Source organism: Aedes albopictus, chromosome 3 (genome assembly GCF_035046485.1).
Source record: "Aedes albopictus strain Foshan chromosome 3, AalbF5, whole genome shotgun sequence".
NCBI classification, from domain to species: Eukaryota; Metazoa; Arthropoda; class Insecta; order Diptera; family Culicidae; genus Aedes; species Aedes albopictus.
In genome coordinates, this window is record NC_085138.1 from 441,180,113 (window position 1) to 441,189,668 (window position 9,556).

Here is a 9,556-nt window from a genome sequence, read left to right on the forward strand (position 1 = left end):
TTTTTACTTCGAGATCTATTTTGATAGCTGTTTCTTCCCAACAGGGATGGGAACACTCACTTGGAAAGAGTTACACTCACTTGCTGTTTTCTCATCTCAGAAGCATGCTATCAAAAAACAGTGTATGGAGCACTTTTACCTTATGGTTTTATCTCAAACTTTCCCGAATAAAGTAAGAGTCGCACACGCATTCCAAAGGCGTGACAGAGCGTTGAAGGCAACTCTCCACGAGGTGAGTGTAATTTACATTCACCTCGTGGAGACTCGCTTTCATAGCCCTCTCACGACTTTGGTATGCGTGTGCGATCCTTAATGTATTCGGAAAAGTTTTAGATAAAACCACAAGGTAAAAGTGCTCCATACACTGTTTTTTGATAGCATGCTTCTGAGCTGAGAAAATACCAAGTGAATGTAACTCTTTCCAAGTGAGTGTTCCCATCCCTGCTTCCCAAATAGCATTCTATAAGCAATTAGAATAAGAGTATTGCAGATTTTACATGAAAACTTTCAGTATGCAATCTACGAATTACTCCGTTACCACGCAACGCAACTTCTTATATTATCGGCATTGGGTTCTCCTCGACATGGGGGGGTTTTGTCAGCCAAATTGCCTGAAGCTTAGTCATATAATTCAACTTGGTTGGAAAGAATTCGAGGCCAACTTTGAGTTCAACAGTTTCCAAAAAACTCCCATGACGAAAAAAAACAAAACTGCCGAAAATACGTTGGTAACTTTCCCTACACTGAAATAAATTTTGTTGTAGAAACTACCGATTCCATAGTAAAATTATTAACCGTACTTATGATTCTCAACCGACAACAAAATCTGTTAAGGTAACTGAAATATGCTTGAAATTACAATGCGTTGTAGTAAATTCAACTAAAAGCGTAGTCGTCTCAACAACAAACATTCAGTGTACTTCACAGTATAAGCAAATAACTGTTTTGAACTTAAGACGTGATTTTCTCGATCGTTTGTTTTTGCACTTAGGACAGTTATGTGTCCACTGGCAGTAGATGTTCTAAATAGTGCGAGTGAAAATCGCAAAGTGCAAAAAATCTCTGCTAAAGATTGCTTATACAATATGCAGAATTCTAAAACAGGTTTATGATTTTTAAATTTTATTTTCTAGTGTTAAACCACAGACAAACAGACGTAACACTCTGATAATTCACATCGTACACCGATTTAACGGTCTTTTTCAAATTTGATAGTTGGCCAACTGCCCAACCGTGGCGCACGCATCGTTTTTGTTCGAGTTTGACGTTTGCTCACTACCGCCACCTAGTTGGTGGTCGGCCAAACATAGGCCTTTTAGCATTGGGCGAATATGTTTCCGTGACTATGATTTGAATCGAAAAATGTTCGAAGTGTTACGTCTGTTTGTCTGTGGTTAAACTGTTAATGAATGAAGACACTGTGTAGCGTTTATTTAACGTGATGCCGGTTAAATTTCTCCTTAATTTCGTTGCAAAACTAGTGGATCTTTTTTCGCCGTATTCAATCATTAACGTTAGAGCAATACAGCAACATATAAACAAAACTAACACAAATCCAAAAACTCTCATAATTCTCCCACATATTGATTTACATACTCTCAGAAGAGCAACGAAAGCTCTCAATGAACACTGACTGATGAATGAAAGCGTGCTTCAAGCATGCTTTTTGCATTGGATTGATGGATATACCTGGGAATCCATATGGATTCCGGGTGACTATCACGGTTGGCTATAACCGGACACCAGTTTGAACCTAAAAGCTATACGCTTCTGATTGACGACTTAGTTCAGTTGTATGCGAGAATATTAAAATTTTATGAATTAACTTTTATTACAAAGCACGATGACCATTACTATCCCCTTATGGTCGACCGGTGATAAGAAATACCGGAGAACGAATGGCAAAGTGTTCATTCTATTCGCTCTCTCCTCGCATACTCTTTGAGAGATTGGGCTTTTCGTTTCAAGACACATTGCTTCACATTCACCGCCCTAACTTTCATTCGGATTGAGCAAGCTGTTGCGTTTAAGATTCGCCTATTTGTCTTCAAATAAATCTTATGTTATTCAGTTTTAAAGTTTTATTGGAACTTCATAGAAAACAAACTTTTATTAAAATCTATTTCACTTGGAAAGGTCTCACCATGATTGTTTATTGCAGAAATTCGAGTGAACTGTTCGCCGTCTGGCCACCCTGCCCGGCATACGCAAACAGCTCCAACCCGGGCTACTACGACGACGACACCGAGTCTTCGATCGATGCTCACCGCCTGTTGCTTCGCTTGAAAGCTTGAAAGCGTTTATTTCTCGCGCGTCGCTCACTCCGTCCGTACGTATCGTAACTACCTACCACGCTGCTCGTGTGGGTCGCTGAGCTCTCTATAGCATCAGCCATCAGCCTAAGCCTAGCCCGTGGTGCGGAGCTGATTTTAGTCCAAGTTTGAAAGTTGGAGCGTTTAGTACCGCTACCGGTGGTGTGAAACCTCTGTCGTTACCAATAAAAAAGTCCGTCGGAGAAAGCGTGAGAGTTGGCTACTCTTAGAATAGCTCGTAGCAACGGTTGAAGAATATCTGTATCTTTTAGTGATATCGTAGCAAGCGTTGATCCTTATGTGAGTGGAAGATCTTAGTTGGCCAAGTGTGAATTGTCCGTTTTTGGTGTTTCTGACGATGTCTGCAGAAGAGTGTTGTAGTTGGCAAAAAGACATCATCTATCAGATTTAAGAAGGTGATGCGGAATTTGCTGCTTGCCTCGAGAAGCTAATCTACTGGGGAAGAAATCCAGCGAAGAGAAGAGCGCGGAGTGTGTAATTAATTTCCTTCCCTGCTGGTAGTTCATTAAACTTTTATTCAGTTTTCCTCGTGCATCTATTCTATTGTTTCTGGCTGACTTCGTGAGACTGAGAGTGAGAACCGAAACCGGAGAAAAAACACACCGAATTAAAGCGGCTGGAAATCCAACCGGCGATAGCCGAATTGAGAAGAAAACTAGAAAAAAAAAGCATTTGTTAAATTGGAGAGAACCGGTCGAAAAAAAAAACCACTTGTTAGCTTCTGCTGCCTTCTTGATAACCAATCAAACCGAGAGTGCGAACGAGCGATTCGGTGAAGCTGTGTGGAACGGAGCGGAGTAGCGTCAATCTGGAACAACACGGCAACAGATTGTGGATGTCTGGAAGCAACAAGCGTTTCGTGCGTGCGTGATTATTCTCTCCGGAGTTCATCGTAGACGGCGGTGACGCGCGGTAAAAGGGAAAAGCGTGGCTCTCGCCTGCTTCGAATTCGATACATTCAACAAGTGGTTGCTGGTGGCTGCCGAATGACATGCTATGATTGGGAATTTTGAAACCCTTTGACGCAATACGACAGGTTGCTGTGTTTTTTTTTTTGGTTGCCTTTGAAAGTGTTATGAAGATCAATCGAAAGTAGTCGCAAGAAACTAGTTTATGGGGGTCCCTATTAGGTAGCGGACAAGTATTGGAGCTTCTTGTGTCGATGATAACTCGGTAACGACTGATGCCTTACGAATGTGCACTATACGCTTGAGAAAGCAGACCGTATACAACCAACGACGAGAGGTGATTTAATATAAAAAGTATAGTAAAAATAAAACGGAAAGAAAATAATTAGAGCTAATTGGTAGTGGTTTAGTTTCATTTTCCACGTTGTTTGAAAGTAAATTTTCGGATCGTCTACCTGTGAAACAACACAAATCCAAGCCAAAAGCTGTGACTCAGGAAGCCCGGTTGGAGCAAAGTGTGCTACGAGTAAATAAAGTTGAAGAGTGCCTAAAACGAGCAAAATTGCCCAATTGAGGGTGGTACGAGAGCGAGAAGAATCGAAAGAAGAAACATTGCAAAGTGCAGTGATTTGAAGGCACATAGGAGGCCAACTGGTGCAACAGTTTACAGTTAAGTGAGTGAGTGAGCGTGAGTGTGGGAGGATTTTTCCCGTGAAAAGAGTTCATTCGTTAGCACAAGTGCACACACCGAAAAGCGTGACGACCTGTTCGGGGCCGACCGCTTCACCAAAGCCTACAAGCTGGATTACTTAAACATGGATTTCGACGACGGGGACCTGAAGGAGCTCTGGGACACAGATCTCGATGCGGTAAGTGTACGCGATAAGCCAATCTTGCTGTTATCAGCCATCGGAAATGGGTTCCATATGTTTTGCCTTGCTCACCTGGTTGTTGCAAGGTGGTGTAGTATATAGGGCAAAAATCGAAAAACTGATTTACTAACATTTTTACGATAGTTTTAGTCGCATATTTTTTTGAGAGCAATAAGTATATAACTGTATTTGTATAGTTTGAAGTTTTTTTTTATAATCTGTCTCTTATTTTTTAATAAACTTTTGTGTTGCATATCTTTAATTCAAACAGTAGAAATAAATCAATTTTCAAATGGTTTCCAACGCCGAGAATCAGAATCGAATGCACTAAGGATTAGAACTAATTGTTTTAACCATTAATCACATTTATTCAAGCATCAGCCAAAAAATGATAACTTTTAGTCGAAGAATAATTTTGTGAAGGACTTAGCTGCTTATTTCTGCCTTTTTTTAGTTAGAAGCCTTTGAAGCAGTTAAATACATAATAATAAATATGTTATAATTGATAATGTTCTACGCTGGTAATATTGATGAAAATAGATAGAACCAACAATTTGTTACTTGAGACTTCATTCTTGTCTCTTTCGATGATATTATCTATCAATCAATGAGTAAAACGATTTATGACCATAACTCCAAACGAATGGAACCACCGTGCATCGTTACCGGGGCTGCCCGGCCAACGTGATAATTCTTCGCTGGCGTCGGTACCGTCGGTCCGGTGTAATCGTCGTCTCGAGTTCATACGAGGTGGGAAATTTTGCCAATTTCCGTGCGTCGTCGTTACAGAAATTGCATTTTCTTTGTCGGGGGGAATCCCGATAATCAAATTAGGTGGTGAATAATTGCTCGGATTTGCAGTACTCGTCCGCTTCATTATATGTATGTACTGGTGTAACCGAAAAAAAAGAAAAGATTTCTCTCCACTTTCGTAAGAGTTTTGGCCGAAGGCAAAATGAACCGTTGGTTGCTTGGGCCCCGACCGAAAGCTTATCTGCCGCTGTGCATCGATACTGTTGGTTGGACGACGGTCATTCCGTGCATGATTTCGAATGGGTCAACAACGCGCACGTGGTCCACTTGGCTCCACTGGATTGTTTTTATCAATTTACTATACGGCACTTTGGTATTGCTACACACGCATATAGGTTGAGCAGCCGGCTTGCCGAAATACCACCGCAGAAAAGTCGATCATTGATTACGGGCGTAATTCGGGTGGTTGAGCACGTTCCTAGTGGCGTTTATCCCCATATGGGCCAGAAGGAATGCGGCTTTCTGGTTGATTGTACTGAAAAGTGATGATTGAGTAATGCCGGTCACCGTCTTAGTCATCGGTGAAGGGCTTCTCAAGAGAGCTTGATGACGATCGGTGTTTAGATTGAAATATTTGCATTTGATAGGGCATACTGTGAGACTTTGTTGTGATTACTTGTAGGGCAGTAAGAAGACTTTGTACTGTATAGTTAAACATTGATTCCTTCGTATTTTTTCCAGAATGAACTTCGAATATGAATAACGAATACGAGAAAAGTCAATGTCTCGTTGATACTTTGGCCAACCAAGCAAAGTAGAAATAACAATGTTGAAGCGCTTTAATATCCATGTGCACAACAGAAACATGTGTGAGATTTAAATTGCGAAAAGAAACCCACGTGCTCCGGTGGGAATCAAACCCACGACTCCCAATTCGCTTGAAAGGCACACATAATCCACCAAGCTACGGAGCCACTTACCCATCTCCGTTCTCTGGTGGCGTAGATTTGTACTCGATGCTTCTATCGCAGATGGTTTGCTTCATTTCACAAACCAAATCTCCTCCAGGTGGGAATTAGATGAACATCTCACATATGTGTTCTAACAGATTTTTTAAAGATTTTACTGGTAAAAATCATTGATAAATTTCGAAAAAAATCATCAAAAATTATGGTTAAAATTACTGAAATGTTTGATAAACTTCTCTGCCCATAATCGCATAGTTGACATAACCACCATTGACAATGTCAGCACTCACAAGCTAATATCTATCAAATGTGCATAATAGTGACCAGCTTTATTCAATAGAGCACAAGATCTAATCACTAGCTAGATATCAACGTGAAAAAAATCATAAACTTTTCATTAATCATTGTTAAAATTTCAAAAGTGTGCTGAAAACTACAGTGGCGCTTACGTCAACTATGCGATTATAGGCAGTAATCTGTGAAGCTAGTTTGAGAATTTCGAGTCCAATAGGTTTCGAAAATCCCCTAAGACGAAGAGAACATAACGGCCGAAAATACGTAAGTTCCACTATAAAGTTGTTAAAAATAACCAAAAATAGTAACATATTAATTTCGAAAAAGTCACTAAGCGGTAACTTCAGGTGACTTCCAATATTCACGAACAATATAAAAGCACAGACAAACAGACGTAACTCTTAGAGGAAATTCATCAAACATTTTTGTCTGGTGTCGTTTTGATGAGCACACTGCCACCTGTTGGTAAAACCAACACATTTTTGGGATTTTTTATTTATTTTTTATTAAATAACGAAGCACTATTTTTAAAATTGTTTATGATTGGGTAGAGGAAGGATGAAGGTACCTTCTGATTTGTTTTTCTGATGGAAAATGATTTCAGTTTTGCAGAAACTATTTTTTACGAAACTTTGTTCGAAAAATTGCGAAAAACTGACTTTGGAGTACTTGATAGATAAAAGCTTACCATTTATCGTTGCTCTAGTATCTTATGTAAAATAATGAATTCTGCCGAGCGTATTTGGTATCGCAAAAACGAAAATTCTGAACCCTGACAAAAAGGCAAAAACATAATCACTAATCTGAGATAAAAGTTACTGTGGTACAATACTGAGCGCCGATCAATAATGATCGAGTTTATTCGTACACCTCGTCTAGTGTCTTTTGGTCAACTTGGCATCAAATTCTAGTTTATAAATTACACAGCTAATACATGTCATGCAAACTTCATTTTAGTCATGTAAACTTCGAGTTACGATATGACGTAAATATGTGTTATATGTCATGTAATCGCTCTGAGTCGAGTGAAATTGTATGGCACATAGTGAATGTTTACATGATATTTCATTACATTTACTTGATATGTCATATAATGCTCCAATTAAATCATATGTCAAAGAATTTTACACTCTTCTCTTCGATCTGGTGCACGTCTATTTCAGGCGCAACCTCAATTCATTTCAGGTACACTTTCTACGACACTATGGTACATAAGATGGCCAAAAAAGATGATTTGACCGTAGGTGTTTATTCGAAAAGTCGGTCGCATTCTTCACAATCCAAATCAAATCATGTGTCCCAAGTACTTTTGAGCAGGAGCTTTTAAATTGAAATAGATGTAACTTTCAAATAACGACCAAAACATTTCCAGATCGTAATACGACATTACAATGCTACGAAGAAATCTCTATGTGAAATACGGTGTTTTGTATGCAGAAAATTCACGCACACATTTGCGTGCATCATCCCTAGACGAAGGCAACTTTTTGTTTACATTTTACCGACGAAAAAATAAGTAATTTGTTTAAATAATTGAACAGCTTTTGCTGTATTCTGCAGCAGTGAAATCCAACTTTGAAGTGCCACAAAACTTTTGAGGAGTGTGAATTGCAGGTTGGGGTGACAAAAAGTGTATCTGGCAAAGTGAAAATTGAACGGTGATGAAAATAAAAATCGACTAGCTGCTTCTTTGATGCGGTTACCTTCGTCGTACGCAAAACGGGGACATTTTCAGCTTGTAAGTGGAGTGAAAAATGACATTTCGCGTAATTATTTGATGTCCAGAGTCCAGTGCTAGTTATCTTTATCTAGCACATCTTTTTGCTTCCATCCGATGATCCATTGATGAAGGTATGTTAGAATATCTGTAATTATTGGATCTTTACCGTCTGATTTGACGGGAATTAACGCATATGACGCTACCCTGTTGGAATTCGGAAGAAAAGACAATTTTAGACAGTTGCAAGGAACTATAGCAGCTTCTGGAGGAATTCTGATGGAACTCTTTATTATTTGTGTCTGAACTCTCTGAAGTCTAAATAATATCTCATCAAGAAGCTTTAGGAATAGGTATCTGGAAAAATCATTCGGGATAGAATATTTGTGGGAACTTCAGGTGAAATTTTGAGAAGATATCTACTAGTACAATAGATGAAATTATAGCTGATTTTATCGGCAGATTTCTAGGTGAAACTCCTGGATGAATGAATGATGGATTTACGTAAATATTTTTTATATATTTCCTGAATTTCGCGAATGCACGAAAAATGTACAAAAAGTTGATCGTAAAACTATTCCTGATTGAATATCTTCAAAAGTCTCCTAGAATTTGAAGGTAAAACTTATGGAATATTTTTGATAGAACCAACGGAGAGGTTCCTGGAGCAGAAAAGGGGAATTTATTTTTAATTTTATACAGTGGTTTCGTCAGCCTGTTCTGAACAACGAAAATAAAATTCTGGTTCATTAACCTTCCGTTGATCGCGCTGTTGTACTTTGTACAACACATGAGAATTATCGACTATTACTTTGAAACCATCTTTTCTATCGATGTCAACCCCAAATGTATTCTACAGGAATCTTATTTATAATATTATAAGACCTTTTTTGAAAACAGTATAACTCCTTATAATGCGGAAAATTGAAAATCGCAATATGAAGAACGTACTATATTTAAGATAAGATAGACAGTTGAATGTAAATTAGTATATTTCAAAATCTAAATGATCTAGAAATATGGTGTCTTCGACAAAGTTACTTGGGATATCAAGGGCCTTCGCGAGGTGATCTGAAATTCAGATTTCAACCGATAGGCGGCGCTAGTGAGCATGTATTTTTTATATCCCATATAACTCAGGATCCTGAGTACTTAGAAAGATGGTGTCTTCGGCAAAGTTGTTTGGGTGGTTGAACACTAACTGATGGAGAACCGTTTGGTTTGAAACTCCACATCTAGGTGGCGCTAGTGAGCATTGAAATTTTATAACTCATACATCTCAGGACCCTGATTACTTAGAAAGATGGTATCTTCTGCAAAGTTGTTTAGTAGTTCAAATACTAACTGATGAAGACAAGTATGATGTGGAATTCCACATCCAGGTGGCGCAAGTGAGTACTCAAATATTATAACTTATATATCTCGAGATCCTGATTACTTAGAAAAATGATGTCTTCAGCTAAGTTGTTTAGTAGATCGAACACTAACTGATGGAGAGCCGTATGATTTGAAACTCCACATCTAGGTGGCGCTAGCGGGTATTCAAATTTTATAACTCATGTGTTTTAGGACCCTGATTACTTAGAAAGATGGTGTCTTCTGAAAAGTTGTTTAGTAGATCAAATACTAACTGATGAAGACAAATATGACGTGCAATTTCACATCCAGGTGGCACTAGTGAGCATTCCCATTTTATACCTCAAATATCACA